This window comes from Orcinus orca, chromosome 1 (genome assembly GCF_937001465.1).
Source record: "Orcinus orca chromosome 1, mOrcOrc1.1, whole genome shotgun sequence".
Classification (NCBI taxonomy): domain Eukaryota; kingdom Metazoa; phylum Chordata; class Mammalia; order Artiodactyla; family Delphinidae; genus Orcinus; species Orcinus orca.
In genome coordinates this window covers 112,530,909-112,547,470 of record NC_064559.1, presented here as the reverse complement: position 1 = coordinate 112,547,470, position 16,562 = coordinate 112,530,909, and the positions used below count along the sequence as shown (strand labels likewise).

Genomic DNA, 16,562 nt, shown 5'->3' with positions numbered 1-16,562 from the left:
TTGAATATAGTTCCCTGTATGTGCACATATTTCCGATGCTATCACTAGTGAGTAACTGTCAGTCCGTAACCTGTTCCCACCTCTCACCCTCTCTAACCACCACCACCACAAGCTGTTTCATCTTGGGTTCATGGCACTTCTCCCTTTCTCTTCCATAAGATATCCCACCTACATCACTACAGAATGATTCTGCTTGCCCTTATTAGTATCTGTATCTACAGCTGCCCGTGGGGGATTCTCATCCTCAGAATGGTTAAGCTTGTCTTTATTTTGGCCACAATGCTTTTATTTAGATACACCCTTCCACCTTGACTATCTCATTCCTGGGTAACTTTCTCTTCTTTGACCACATCCTGGACCCACCAGATCACAGAAAGCTCCCAGATTCTTGGGCTTGGTTCTTTCCCTAAACGGATAGCTTACTGAATCATCTTTCAATCACACAAAACTTCTGGTTAGCCTTGGGTTAGTGTTTCCCTTGCAGTATCCACATATTTAAAACACTATTGTATTAGGGCTATCTAACCAGTCCTAACTCCTCCCACCAATTTGTAATAACTTTGGAGAGTGGAGGATGAAGTCTGTCTCCAGTGCTACAACCGCATCCTTAATGTGCTCACTGAAAGGTGTGCTTCTAAGAAGCCAAGAAAATTGGGTCAGGCTCACTCACCCTACTAACCAGGCTCTGTAGAAACAAAGCATGAGGGTGAGAGCAGACGCCTGGTGCTTAGGGAGTCGGGAATATAAGGTTTGGAGAAAACCTGCTAAAAGGTCTGAGCACCCAAAATTGCAAGCAGGGGTTCCCCTGCCAGCCAACAATGCTCTAACACCCGTTGGGTGTCCTATAATTCAACTCAGTTCTGACACTATCTACTCGGAGAGGACATCAGATCTCACAGACTAAGCCTTCAGTCTCACAAGCCTGCCCCCGCCACCACTTGAGATGCCCATCACAAGTCCAGGTTATCATCTGTGCTTCTGACTGATCACTATAGATTGGAGGTTTCAATGACCCCCTCTTTGGGTTTGATTAATTTGCTAGAGCAACTCACAGAACTCAGAGAAACATTTTACTCACTAGATCATCAGTTTATTATAAAAGGATGTAACTCAGGAACAGCCAGATGGAAGCGATGCATAGGGCAAAGGATGTGGGAAAGGGCCAGGAGTTTCCACCCTCTCTGAGTGCCACTCTCCCCATATCTCCACCTGTTCACTTCCTCCTTCAGAACTCTGTCTTCATCCTGGATGACTTCAACATTCTGGCCTCTCAGTTTCTTTGACCTCCTCATCTCCAAAGACCTTATTTCCCTCTCTCTACCTTACCACCCTGTCATTATCATAAGTTGTACTACATCTGAAATCTCAAATTTAAACCCTCTTTTCTCCCAGCTTATCTGCTCAAGTACCCTCATTGCCAATGTTTTACTGTTCATAAGCTCTCTCTGAGCTTCACTTCCTACCTTGACTGGACTGTATGCTACAATCCATCAATATAATATCACTCCCTTGCTCTCTTTCACTCAAACTTGCCTCGAAAAACTCCAATTCTGGATAAATCATAATATCTATCTACTCTTTGCCTGCACTAGAGCGGCTAGATGTTGCTGGAGAAATCATTCAACCAGGCTGACTGGTTTCATTTTAAAGTCATGATCTCATACACCAGAATGGCGTTCCATACTCCTGAGTAACCCTATTATGTGTCTCTAGTAAGCTTGGTTTCCTATTCTCCCTTTCCTGTTGCTTTCCCCTCCTACCCACACTATCATCTGTCAGTATATCCTGTTGACTGTACCTTGAAACATATCCTGAATCTTATTTCTTTTCACCATCTTCACCGCTATCACCCTTGTCCAAGCAACCTTTGTCTCTTGTCCGAGTTCTTCAGTAGCCTCTTAAATGTTCTCCCTGCTTCCAACACTGCCCCCCTCCTCTCCAAATACACAAGTAGAGTCCCCACAGCAGCCATGACATAAATCATAGCATGTTACTTCTCTGCTCAAATCCTCCGATGGTTTCCCAGCTCACTCAGAATAAAAACCAAAGTTCTCCTGGTGGTCTGAATGGTGCCCACCATCTGCCGGTTCCTCTCCTCCTCGTCTCCCACACTTCATTGACTCTGCTCCAGGCACACTGACCTCCTTGCAGTTACTGCAATGTGCCCGGTAAGCACTCACCTCACTTCTTCCCTCTCCCTACCATCTTTTCCACCCAGGATACCCACATGGCTCCCTCACCTCCTTCAAGGTTTTGCTCAGTGAGGCTATTCCTGGTCATCGTATTTAAAATTACAACCACCTTGCCTGCCACTCCCTCTTTCCCTGCCTTGCTTTTTCTCCATAGAGCACTTCACATATGATATCATTTACCTATTGAGGTTAGTGTGTTCCTCGCTGTACTAGACTGTAAACTCCAGGACTCTTTTTTTTTTTTGTCTGTTTTGTTCACTATTTCATCCCTACTGTCTAGAACACATAGCACGTTCTTAATGATAAACATTGGGTGAATGAATAAATGAATCAATCTGAAGGAATGGATGGATTGCACATCCTTTAGGCAATCCTTCCTCAATAAATACTATTTCTCTCCAAGAGGGAATAAAGCAGAGTTCATAGCCCTCAAGGGGCTGACAACCACTGAATGCTTAGTTCGGCAGATACTGTATAAATATTATCTCTATAACTGGCAACTACCCTATGTGAAAACTAGTGTCCATAAATCCCTTCATTCATTTGTTCATTCAACAAATATTTATTGAATACCTACTATGTGCCAGGCATGTGTTCCAGACATTGAGGATATAAAACAGTGAACAAGACAGAAAATGTCCTGCCCACATGGAACTTAAATTCTAAAAGAGAGAGACAGGCAGTATACATGAATAAATATCAGATAGTGATACTTGTTAAGAAGAAAATAAGACTGGCTAATGGGGGTAAAGTGCAGTTCAGATAAAGGTCAAGGAAGTGTCCCTGTGGAATAGAATAGAAACAGACTCACAGACATAGAAAACAAACATGTTTAACAAAGGGGAAATAGAGGGGGGGAAGGGATAAATTAGGAGTATGGAATTAACAGATATAAACTACTATACATAAAATAGATAAGAATCAAGGATTTACCGTATATCACAGGGAACTATATTCAATATCTTGTAACAACCTATAATAGAAGATAATCTGAAAAAATATATATATATAACCTAATCACTTTGCTGTACACCTGAAAACTAACACACTATTGTAAATCAACTACACTTCAATTAAAAAAAATATTATCACCCAATGAGGGACAGAGACATTCATCTAACTTTGGGTGTGATACCCTGAGAAGAACGCAGTGTCATTATTCTGGCCGGAAATGGATAACTTGAACCTAGTAATGAAGAAACATGAGATAAACATAAATGACAAACCTAAAATGAGGAGCATTGTGTTATTTTAAAGACGGAATCTGTATTCTTCAAAAATATCAAAGACAAAGAAAGGCTAAGGATCTCTTTCAGATTAACAGAGACTGAAGAGACTGACAATTAAGTGGAATATTTGATTCTAAACTGGATCTTGTGCTGGAAGAGGAAAAGATGGTAAGAAAGATTATTGGATTGACAAATTTGGAATACAGATGGTAGATGAGATAAAAGTATTTTATCAATGTTAAGTTTCCTGGAATTGATAATTGTACATATTGTGTCTGTAAAAGAATGTATTTATTCTCAGGACATTCAAATATTAAGGGATAAAGGGGCATGACGTATGCGATTTACTTGCAAACGGTCAGATAAAAATGTGTGTGTAATCTATTTGGCTGAGAATGCAAATGTTAAAGCAACAGGCTCAAAATGTTAATAAGTAAATCTGAGTAAAGGGTATATGGGTGCTCCTTTTACTATTCTTGCAACTTTTCTATGAGTGTGAAATCTTTTCCAAATAAAAAGTTTCCTGGAGTCTAGATTTGAAAAATCAGTGAGGATTCTCTCTTGTTGATTCAAAGGATTTGCCCACGTTCTGCCTCCTATTCTTTACTTCAGGCCTTCACTCTCATCTGGTTTTCCCAGTTTTAGAACTGTTGGTTTCTACTTGAATTCTCTTTTTCTTCTGGGTCCCTTGGATTTACTACTTGTTTGGATAGTTTGCCTAGCTTTCGGACTCAATTTCTCTCAAGACACAGCCTTTTGGTCAGCTTCTCCTACTTGGCCTTAAACACTGCAGCTCCTCAGTGACTTCTAGTCTACAACGCTGAATCTAGGCCCTAGAGGGATATCACACCCTAGATGACACATCAATGCTTCCAACTGGCAACAGCTCCATCTCCCTCTCCAGCTGCCCGACTTTGGGAGGAAATAGTTCACATATCTTCTCCCTTCTCTCCATGTTCCCTGCTTGATCAAACCCTCATCACAGTTTTCTAATTAGACTCTCTTTGTCCAGTCTTTGCCCACTCCAGCCTGCCATCCTCCTCACTGCTACCAGTTCTCTCTTTAAAGCACAGATTCCTTCATATTACCTGTCTGATTAAACCTCCACTAGCTCCGCATTGCCTTTCAAAATCTGACTCGGCCTACCTTACTGTTTCCATACTCTGCCACTTCTCTGCTGAACTGTATGCTCCTTCAGGGCACAGACCATACCCTTTTCTTCTTTGTTATCTTTAATTCTAACACAGTATCTGGCATACAGAAGATACTCAATAGATACTTGCTGAATTGACAAATGAACTCTAGTTACACTAAACTCTGAAATTTCTTTAAGCGTACCATGTTTAAACATCACCTTCTCTGAAGATCTTCCCTGACTCTGTCATTCAAATCTTAGATATATGTCCCCATGCATTTTTTTTTCCTCACTAGACTGTACTGTAAGCTTTCTGAGGGAAAAGATCATGACTTATTCATCTTGCATCTGACTCAATGTGTAGGAGAGTACCTGGCATCAAGCAGAGAGAGTTTGTTGGATGGATATACGAATACTGGAGAGAGGAAAATAGATTTTAAGATCTATCTATTTTAAAATAGATTTTAAGAAGGTCTCAATGTAGTGAGACAGACTGAGGAAATGACCAAAGAACAATGAAAATAGAGATCAACAAGTAAAATAAATAAGGTACAAGAAGTAAATGAAGTAGTCAAATGATGATGCAGAACTGAATAACCAGAATCAAGTGGGAGTCAAAGAGGAAAGTCTTCCTAAAGGCAAATTTTGAGATGTGTTTGAAAAGAGGAAAGGGACATAATGTGGGAGAGTAGGAGCTTAGAGGCCTGTCATGGAGTTGGGTTGAACCAAGGCATGGTAAGCAATTAATGTTTTGGAAGCCTGCTTTTCAAGCAGGATCTGTTCTACCCCAGAGCTCAAGTTCTGCCTTTTTCCTAGCTCCCCAAGCAGGCATGTTCACCAACTCTCCATGTCTTGAGGTTTCCCAGGTCAGTCCATCGTAGGACTTTATGTTCTCTAAGTTTCTGTGAAAATAAGCAAACAAACCTGCCCTGTGGGATTGAATACTCTTGCTAACCCTGGTCTTCTAGGGAAATAAAGTTCCCTGTTCCCGACAAAACAGAACTGCTCCCAGTGCTGTTAAGCCAGGAGAGAAACCCAAAGGTAGCATAACCACTTTAGCACATCTTCACAAAAATTATCTCTTCCATCCAAAGAGGTCAAGGATGTATAATGAATGACATCTGAGAAATATAACCCGATAGCAGAATCTTGTCTTAGCCACATCTGCCCTCTCCTTAAAGCGTATATGCAAATAAATACCCATGGTGCTGCACAGCCACTTTCTAGGGCACAGATCCTTGTCGCCTCCAGCACTTGCGGGATGGAAAAAAATATACTACCATCTCCCTACAAATGTCCCACTCTTTAGGAATCAGCAAGAGGTATATCTGAAGTTTTCCAGAATTTCTTGGCCCAGGGAGATGGCAACTGTCTTTCTATTAGGATAACCTAGTTTTCACGCAGTGTTTATTTTTCCAGAATGTTGTGTGCCCAACGCATTCCGTTTCCTGAATACCCGGTTTTGCTATCTCCTGGTAGAGGAGAGAAAATTATGTATTAGCTCACTGCGGGTTTTGAGGGGGTTGGGTTCAGAGCACAGCTATTCTTTCTCACCTCCTAATGCAAACCCAGGTTCCCAAGGAGGCAAGGGAAGAGCCCGCTCAGGGGCTCCTAATGCGTGTGGAGGCTTACAGATCCTATACACCGCTGTCAAGCAGCTAGAACGTCCCTAGATTGCAACGATACATCAAAGCCTAAACTGAGGTAATTCCTCACCAGCAGGGGGCTTCCTCGGTAAGCACTGCCTCCCCGCGCGCTGTCCAATCTCTGGGGGTGTCACGCTAGGCGGTGGTGATGTCACACTGGCGGGGATGACATTTTAAAGCTGGACCGCCACACCGCCACCAAGCACCTTTAAATCACCGCGGAGTCGGCCGTGAGGAGGGGGCGGGGAGCCGATCCCCCCACTCGATCCACGCTGGCTCCCCACGGAGGCCCCCCCACTCCCACTCCCACTCCCCTCCCCCTCCCACCAGTACTATGAAGTCATCCTAACCCGCCCGCTCTCCGACACTTCCGCCTCAGTAGGTGTCATGGCGCGGGGCTGGGGACTAGTTCCCGCGAGGAGGGGCCGGCCGGATGGGGGCGGCCGCTCGGCGCTCAGCTCGTCGAGTCTGGCGACAACGGCGGCTGCGGAGTCAGGGGCCCGGCGGTGGCCCCGGACGGCAGCGGGAGGCTGAGGCGGGAGCGCGCGGTGCTGAGGCGGCGGCGGCGGCGGCGAGAGGCCGGGCGGCGGAGCTGGGGGGAGGCTGAGGGGGCTCCCCCCGTGGGACGGGCGCGGGGACGGCTCCGGGGGGCGGGGGCCGGGGCCCGGGCCGGCTCGCGCGGGGGGTATGATGATCCGGCGGCGGGGCCCCGGATCTCGTCTCCTCCGCCGCCTCCTCACTGCAGCCCCAGCTCGCGGCTGAGAACCAGACACACCGGCGGTGAGTCGAGGCGGGGGGGGGGGGAAGTGGCCTTGGCAGGGAGCGACCTCCCATCGGCTTCCCGCGGCGGGGCCGGGCCGGCCACGGGCTCTCCGGGGCGCCCGGCCTGCGGGGGGAGCCTCCCTCAGCGGCCCCCACCCGGGACCAGGCGCCGAGCCCTGCGCCCCGGCCGGTGACGGCCGCGGAGGGGATAGCGTTCCCAGGAAAGTGGAGAGGCTGCGGGCTTGTTTTCGGGGCAACTCCCCCGTGTCCTGCCACTTCTCTCCTGGGCGTGTTGTTGTCCTCAGATGACAGGGGACCGCCTGGCGTTTTCTCACCCGGCCGGTTTTTTCTCGGCTGTCGTGGCCGGTTCCCAGTGTGTGGCTTGTGCGTGTGAATTTCACAGCTCTGCTTAGTGCCGTGTTTGGGGTTATTTGTGCTGTTGGGGACCAGGAAGCGGTGTCTGGAACGGACGGCCGCGGAGATGTGGGTGTGGGAGTCCTCCTATCCTCTCCACTGCTGTTATTTAATCGTTAGGTTGGTAAATTGTAATGATGGTGGAGACTGCGTGGGACCGGCCCACCTAATGTATATCTATGCAAGGCAGATCTAGATGTCTGGCTCAAAGGGAAACTTTTGCTGTTTGACGCCACTTTCCCAAAGCTTTCGTTTAAAAAAAAAAAAAAAAAAGGGAGGGGGGCGGGGAAACAACCAAAACTCTTGGTAAGGCCCCCCGCTGTTCACAGGTCTGTGGGAAAGAGGCCGTTTTTTGTGCCTAGCAACCAAGACTTGGGGCTCGGTCTCCAAGAGCGCTGGTCTAACCTCCAATTTGTTGTGGTGACAAACCGTGAGCTCTGGCCTGTGTTTACGCTCGGCGCGCTTTCTTTTCTGTTTAGGTGGGGGAAGGGAGGAGGGGCTAGAGGAGGGGGAAAAAAAAAACCACCCCAAACTCCAGTGTCTTTACTCCACTTAACCCCCTGACTCAGTTGTAGATACTCTTTGAGGCAGCCCTAGATGCTTTTTCTTAGTGACACTTTGGGAATTTTCAGTCATTGCATCAAAATACTAATTTCAGCTGTAGAATCTTCTGCCCAATCTGTCCTTTATCTTATTTGTTTCCTGGTAACTGATGAAAACAGCAGCATGGCTTCCTTCTTCTGATGAAGTGGGGTTTAAATTAAGTGGCTGATGCCCTCAGTAGAACCTACAGTTTTGCTCTTGTTTGTGTGTAAAGCTATTTTTGATTCCTGGTCAGTAGTGGGTTCTTTTTTTTTTTTTTTAAGATTATAGAGAATGCAAATCTTTACCAGCTCTTTTTCATATGTAGGTCTAAAGCTTTCTGTAAAACATCTAAAAATCTACTAACAAGTCGTATAATAGTTGTTAATTCAGCTGGTGATTTTGGAGATACCTGTAATCATCTCAGGGTTCTGTGTTATAAAACTGGTACGATGGTATGATGAAAGATATCACTGACTTTAAGACACTGTTCCAGGCTTGAAGGATATTTTGGTAAAGTACTTGTGGCTGGAACTGGAGGCAGCCACGCCAGTAAAACATCTTACCAGTAGAATGGTGAATGAGATGTTGTAAACATACTGAGTCTGATTAGTAAGTAGGACTTTTGCTGGCGATATCTTCATGAATAGTTTATCCTGTCTTTGGACATTGTAGTTTTATGGATTGCAGAGCAAGTTGATTGGTAACTTGAGATTGAAAACCAAGCCAGAACTCTCTCCTAAAAGAAAAAAAGATAATCTCAACATTCACAATTCTCTGGAAAATAGACTTCTTTTATTCTTTGGTTTTGTTTTCATAAACACAGCTTAGTCAGTGGTTGTGTTGGTAGAAATCAGTGAGCCAAAACTGCCTTATAAACTTCTTACAGTTGGAACTTGTGCAGCTTGTTGTTAGTTATATATCGTAACTGGTTCTTTTGTAATTTGAAGTAATTTTGCAAACATGAACTTCCTGATTGGCCCTTTATTTTCATTTTCATGACTATATAAAGCAATCCATTTTTAAAAAAGTTACAGTTATTAATTCTTCCCCAGTTTCTTCCCTTAAATGTTATGCCATTCTGAACACAAGTCATCAAAATAATTTTTCTCTCAAGTACCACTTCAACAATCACTGATTTGCTTTTCTCTTCCTTTTTTGTTTTTTAGTTTTTGTTCCTAATCTCCTATCTCCCTAAATGCCTTATGTATTTTTGTAGAGCATAATTTGGCACTTAAAAATTTTTACATCCTGTTTTTATATATATATTTTTTGTGTCATATCACCTAAGCAACATTTTAAGTTCTTTGAAGATAGGGAAACTTAGGTGTATTTCTTTTGGATTCTTTAAGAGCGCCTTGTACAGTGCTTTCCCACCATACTTAATGAAAAAGAATCAGAAAACCTGAATTCTTTGCCAGCATTACTACTCATTAGCTCTGTGTAAAACTTGTTTGGCTTTCTTGGGTCTACTTTTTCTCATCTTGGAATTACAGGGTTTTAGAAAGTCTTTTAAGGTCCATTTTAGCCGTTAGAATCCCTGTACTTTTTTTGCCAGTGTCTTCTGCTCCAATCAAATGCATTACTCTAAATGGTTTTTCATTTTTCCATATCCCCTGGCATACTGGCAAAAGTTATCTCATTCATCTAAGACCTTCTACCTTCCATCTGCCAAACTGTCGTTACCTTAGTTGAGTCCTGTTTTCCTTAGGCCTTTTCTGGCTGATCCAAACAGGGTTCTATCTTAGTGTTTATGTTTCATATTGATTTGCTAATTTGTCATTTTTGTTAATTTGTCATTTTTCTTATGATTGAAACTCCGAGGTATAGTTTTCTTTATTCTAAACTTTATAGACCTTATAGACTGTCCTGTGCACATACTAAGATAGTGCCATTTTACCAAATACAAAAAACACTTTTCTTTTGTTCTGTTGCTATAGATTCTTCATTCCAAATAAATCTAAGAGAGCAATTGAAATTTAGGAAAAAATATCCTGCCTAGAAGGAAAACGCCACTCAGCCAGTTTACCAAAATATTACAGAATTGGTTTAAATGGCTGTAAATTACATAGAATTGTAGAGTTCCTTCTTTGTCAGCTACCACCACCTATTCCACACCCTATTTTTGCATACTAGTTGAGGAACTGGCTCTTTCACATGGTTCCATGTGAAGGAAGTGCTACAGGAAAGGGGGTGGGGAACTTTGATTCAAATGCCGTCATCAGGGTTTCAAGCTTATTTTTTCCTTCTGTATCACTATACTTAGAATAAGTATTCTCTTGTAGACAACAGACTATAATTTCTATCTCATGTGAGTATTTCTCTAATTTAGCCAGAATGACTTCTGAGATCCCCTTACATTTATATATGGAGCAGTAATGTGATCTCTTTATAGTCATTCATTCTAGCAAACATTTGACACACGCTGTGTGCCAGCCATTGTGATTGATGCCGATGATACAAAAGAAGAAGATACCTATTCTGCTGTTGGGAATTGCCATCATGGAACTTGCAGTTTAGAAGAGAAGTCAACTTCTAAATAAGTATTTATTTATTTATTCTAAGTATGACTACAAATAGTCATACTTAGAATAAAAATCCAGAGCGACCGCAAGTCAGTATGTATTCTGGCCCTTGTCTGCCTTTTTGTGTTCTGCTTCTACTATTTTTTCCCTTGTTCCGTTCCATCCATTCTGGTCTCTTCTTCAGGTAGACCAAGAATGTATCTTGGCACTAACTGTTCTCTCACTGGGATGGCTTCTTCTTGTCAATTAGGTCTCAGCTTTAAGTGCCACCATCCTACAGTGCCTTCCCTGACCACCAAAGAGTATCTCTCCCCCTCCCACCATCTCGATCATGTCATTGTGTTTGTTTTCATCATAACATTTATCACTAGCTGCCATTTTCTTGGAGAAGAGGTGTTTATCTCCCCAGTAGAAAGTAAACTCCAGGAGATAAGGGATCTTGTCCATCTGGAACCACTGTTATCCCTGGGATCTAGAACAGTGCCAGCAGACATACTAGATGCTCAAAATATGTTTGTTCAATGAATAAATGAAATAAATAAGTACAAGTGTGGTAAGTGCTACTACTTCTGTAGTAGAGGATCCTGTGGGAGCCTTTATCAGGAAATCTAACCTAGTGGTCTGGAGAAGGCTTTCCTGAATGTATTTGTCAGCGTAGGGCTGGCTAAACAGTCTTGCTGAAGGAAAGTTGTTTTTCTCTCATGTAACAGCCTAAAGTAAATGTTCCAGGTTGAAGTGAGCATTCCTGCTGGGCAGGTTACTCTGCTCTACAGATCATTCAGGTACCCATGTTCTTTCCATCTTGCTGCTCTGCCAACCCTTGAGTGTTGTCTCAGGGCAGAAACTGGATCTCCATGGGTTCCTCCTGGTGGAAAGGGAGTGGAACACTAAAGGCTCATACGTCACTTTTTATTGGAGGGAGGGACTGGTAAAATGTTGTCTAGCCTTGTGCCTGGGATGAAGGAGAAAGTAGATTGTGGTCCAGACCAACAGCCTGTGCCACATTGAAAAAGTGAGCTTTAAGTAAAGGCTCAAAGGATAAGTAGTAGTTAAAAGAAGAGAAGACAGGGTAAAATGAAGTTCAGAGAGAAAATGTTATGTATGAAGGAACTGGGGCAGGAGAAACATTTCGAATTACTAGAAAAGAGAGTGCCTGGGGGAAAGAGTCAGTGAAACGAGGCTACAAAAATAATTAGGGTCCAGATCTTATAAAGCTTGACAATCCAAATTAGAGATTTTGGACTTTATCTTAAAGTTTTTATTTTATTTTGCTATTTTATTTATTTATTTTTGGCTGTGTCGCGTCTTCGTTGCTGCATGCGGGCTTTCTCTAGTTGCTGCGAGCGAGGGCTACTCTTTGTTGTGGTGCACAGGCTTCTCATCACGGTGGCTTCTTGTTGTGGAGCACGGGCTCTAGGTGTGCGGGCTTCAGTAGTTGGGGCGTGTGGGCTCAGTAGTTGTGGCTCGTGGGCTCTAGAGCGCAGGCTCAGTAGTTGTGGTGCAGGGGCTTAGTTGCTCTGTGGAATGTGGGATCTTTCTGGACCAGGGCTCGAACCCGTGTCCCCTGCATTGGCAGGCGGATTCTTAACCACTGGGCCACCAGGGAAGTCCCTATCCTAAAGTTTTAAATGAGGGATAGATAATGCATTTTTAAAAGCTTCAGTTGTAAGGTGAAGAATGAATTGAGAAGGGACCTTTAAAAAAACCCTTCAATTGTAAGGTGAAGAATGAATTGAGAAGGGCTAGAGAGTACCATTTGGGGAAAGTTAGGCTGTTGAACTAAGTAGTGCAGGATTGTGCGGTAGGTGGGAGATATTTGGTGTTCCAGTGAGAGTTTTCTTCCCAATCTTATCTTTTTCCAGAATGTGTATTCTTATTTACCCACTTTAATGATATGAATACTCTTTATATATCAGTGTGCTGGAGAATACGTACATCTGTGTACATGTCAGCTGAGGACAAGTGCTAGAGGAAGAAATCAATATGCAGTACTGATGGTAGGTTATTTAGATCATCAATTGTTAAATTGTATCAAAAAGTCAAAGATGACTCCAAGCAAAAGCATTAGGAATTTATTATTGGTATGTCCAGGAAAAGATGGAAGTGAGTCAAGACTAAGGGCAAAACACTGATAAATGATTACCTCCATTGTCATACTCAGCTATTTCATTCATAGTTATAATATTTGAATTCTTTATGGTAAGATTATCTAACTGTAGTGCCCAGAGGATGGGGCACCCAGTAAATGTTGTTAAATAGATGTGCCCATGGCAGGGAGTGGAGAAGCTGTTAGTTTGACTGTTTTTGAAAGCCTTGGAGTCTAGCAAGACTCAATTCTCTTTTTAGCAATACGTACAAGTACCAGTAGCCTTTTGCCTTTTGTTCTAGTTTGGGATTAATGCAGTGGGAAAGTTTGTCATTATATTTAGACGGTTAAATCCTTGGAAAGTCAGGTTTGAAATGAAAAGACTAGTTTATTGCTAGAGTCAAGAGGGGAAACATTTTCAGGAAGTTAGCTTTTAATTTATTGGGAGCTGTTCTCATGTGAATTGAAAATAGTGTAATGTGCTTAACGGAGTGTGATACATTGTAAATTTCCCACAGATGTTAATTCTATTCCATGGTTTTGTTTGGGAAGTCTCAGCCTAGGGAGAAAACTGTCTCTCACCCCCCCACCCCACCCCCTGCAAATAAAAAAAAAAAAAAGAAAAAATTTTTGGGGGACATAGTATCTTTATTTCGTGTTTAGAAATGGCTGTTTTTAGTGGAATTTCAGAGTGTTATATAAATAAGAGTATAGATTTTTCTGGGCAATTTTGATTCTGTATTTGCTTCTCACCTAGTGCTTGTTGAGGTCAGGCTGAGTCTCAGCCACACTGTAAGAGTCCTGGTGGCATGACATTGACTTCAGTACCATACACCCTTGCTGGGGGGAAGGCCAGTGAAATTCTGGGTTGTTATTTCCCTATGGGTGGACTTAAGTTTGTCTTACTGAGTAAGAATTATTATATTTATTTATATACTTAAACTTTTGGAGCAGTTTCCTAGAACTTGTGCTTTTTGCAGTACTCAGTGTGAATTTGAAGCCATCAGTATCTGTTATTTTGTTCACTGGGTGAAAGGTTGTCATTAACATTCCTCTGGTAAACAGAATACTTTTGAAAAGTGTCCAGTTATGATCATCATACTTTTAAAAACTTGGAGCTACATTTCATGAATTCTTTTCAGTATAAGCCCCCATATTCCTATACATAGCTACAAACTGCAAATTTTGTATAGTCAAATTTTTTACTAAATACTTTTAGGTACATGAAGGTTGTCCTTATGTATTTTGATAGATTGTTAAAAGTAGTAACTCAACAAATATACGATGGAAAACAAATTTCAAACATTTGCTTCCTTTTCGTTGTTCAGAAATTGGTTTGATATTATGACAAGAAATATTTTTGCATATATTAATAGGTAAATTTTGTAAAGGCACTACTTGATTTCAGTTTTTCTCTCATTATGGTATTATGGTATTTCTCTCATTATGGTATCTCTCAGTTTGGTATTATGTCAGTGATATAGGTAGAATAAGATGATTTGTAAATCTGTAACCTAGGAGTTAAATTGCAATAACATTTTTAAAAAATATTTATTTATTTTGGTTGCTCCAGGTCTTAGTTGTGGCTCCAGAGCTCCTTAGTTGCGACACGTGGGCTCCTTACTTGTGGCATGTGAACTCTTAGTTGTGACATGCATGTAGGATCTAGTTCCCTGACCAGGGATCGAACCTGGGTCCCCTGCATTGGGAGCGCTTAGTCTTATCCACTGCGCCACCAGGGAAGTCCCGCAATAACATTCTTTTAATTTATACTTTTTTTCTCTTCAAGGTTCATATAAATTATAGAAACTCTTGTTTAAAGTAAATCCAGACAGCATTTTAGAAATTGAAGGTTGAGGGTTTGTTCTTTCTTCTAGCTATCTGGTCCAGTGCAGATGGTTTTTAGTTGCATTCAAGCACAAAGAAACGTACACTTTGTTTTTTTATGTTCTGTAACATCCCTTGTCATGTTTCCTTCCTTTCTAGTTGTGTGTGTTTATTCTCTTATGACTAATAAAATTACACTGTGTGTACTAGAGTGGAGGCTTCCCCCATATCTCAAGGACTGCACAGATAAAAGAGAGGGACGTCAAAAAACCAAAACAAAAGAAGCATTTGAGAATCCTGCAGTTTAACATGAGTAGTAGGGAGTAGAAATGAAGTTGGTAGGCAGGGGTCAAATCACCCAGCAAATACTGAGTGTCTGTATATTGTCAGAGTCTGTGGTAGGTTCTGGTGATAAAAGCAAAAGAACAAGACAGATATGGTACCTGCTCTCATGGAACCTTTACAGTATCTGGGGATGTAACATTAAATAAATAATGTTGTAAGATAGGTACAGGGTGTTGTGGGAATGCAGTGGTGGTGATGATTGTGGGGAGAGTGTGTGTGTGTGTGTGTGTGTGTGTGTGTGTGTGTGTGTGTGTGTGCGTGTGTGTGTGTGTGAGAGAGAGAGAGAGAGAGAGAGAGAGAGAGAGAGAGAGGGAGGGAGGGAGGGAGGGAAGAAACAGTTTTCCTAGCAGAGAGTCTCCAACATAGAGGGCCTCCCAAGAACTGAAAGAAGGGGCAGTATGACTGGAGTGGTGGAAGAATCGAGGTGGGGAGATTTTGGAAGACAGCAACTAGATTTGTGGGGAGCTTATTAAAGCAAGTTGAGGATTTTGGATTTTATCCCTAAAGCAATGAAAGACCCTGGAGGCAGAAGGAGGGAGATGGTTAACAAAGAGCAGTCCTCAATATATAATACATAGTTTAAAAGCAAAGGTCCCCTGAGTGCATTCAGGATGAGTTTGGAGGCTCCTGGCAGTTTGAACTAGAAAGGTTCCAATAAGGGTAGAGAAAAAATGGCTGATTTGAAATATGCTTAGGAAGTAGATAAGATTTGTTATAGGTTAGATATGGGGATTAAGAGAGGGAAACAAGGGAGGGGAATGAGTCAGGATAATAATATTAAGTGAATTTTTGGCACTAAGCATGTCATGTGTATTAAATCATTTAATTCACCATTTTATAGATGAGGAAACTGAGACTCATTGCCTCCCTGATTTTTTAGCTTGAGGTGTTAGATGCATGATGGTGTCTCATAATTGAGGTAAAAAACTGGGCGTGGGGTGGAGGCTCAGAAGTTTAATTCTGGACATCTTGAATTTGAGATGTCTCTGAGATATCCAAGTTGAAGTGTGGAGTGGTTATTTGAAAATAAGGATTTGGAGTTCAAGAGAGAAGTCTGGGTTAGAGAGGGAAATTTGTTACTTTTTCGCAGATGACTAATGCTGGGAAGTAGTGAAAAGAGGGAACATGTGGAGCAAGAGAAGAGGGATTAGTGTGGAGGCCCGAGGCACCTGAGGGTTATGTGATTCAGAAGGAAGAAGATAAATATGAAATGGCTTGTATGCTAGGTCAGATGTTTGGACTTTATTCTGAAAATATTAGCTTTGGGATTAGTCTTTGGGCTTATTGAGCTTGAGGTGTCTGTGGGACATTCAGGGACAGAAAGGTGGGCAGTTCTTATTACTTTTCCCCATATTTTTCTAAGGATGGCTTCCCTAGGTTCTTCAGAAGATCCCGTCTGGGCTTTGCCTCATCCTGATTACTTTCTTCTGGTCAGTTTATCAATGGTCCTTTTACAACATAGTGGGCAGAGCTAGACACTGTTTTATTTGTGATCTGAGCAGAGTGGGTTGCCTTCACTTTGCTACATTCTGGACACTGCTTTTTCTGTGAATATAGTTTAAGATTGAATTAGCTTTTGAGGGGAGGGGAACATTATTACATAATGTTTCTCTTGCTAACAAAGTGTTTTTCATATATGATCCTGTGAAACCTTGTATCTCTTATCCTTGTGCTTTGTGCTAGCCAGATTTTGGACCTAAGTAGGAAGTCAATATTTGTGTTAAATGTCATCAGCTAGATTTACCTTATGGTTTCTGCTCTTTGTGATCTTTTTGGACCTGTTACTTAGCAATATTGAGTATCCTGCCCAAATTTGGTT

General features: G+C 42.3%; 1 protein-coding gene across 6 annotated transcripts in view; it reads left to right on the top strand.

Annotated features, from left to right (window-relative positions):
- The first annotated feature begins 6,368 nt into the window (after nucleotides 1-6,368).
- HIPK1 (homeodomain interacting protein kinase 1) overlaps nucleotides 6,369-16,562 on the top strand; it is a 48,569-nt gene continuing 38,375 nt past the window's right edge. For 3 of the 6 annotated variants that reach the window (XM_049709976.1, XM_033435901.2, XM_033435892.2), the window contains exon 1: nucleotides 6,683-6,982. The gene's annotated coding sequence lies outside the window, so the exon portion shown is untranslated. Of the gene's footprint in view, nucleotides 6,581-6,682; nucleotides 6,983-16,562 lie in introns of those variants that run through there. The other 3 variants (XM_033435883.2, XM_004263208.4, XM_033435873.2) reach the window with 2 other exon arrangements.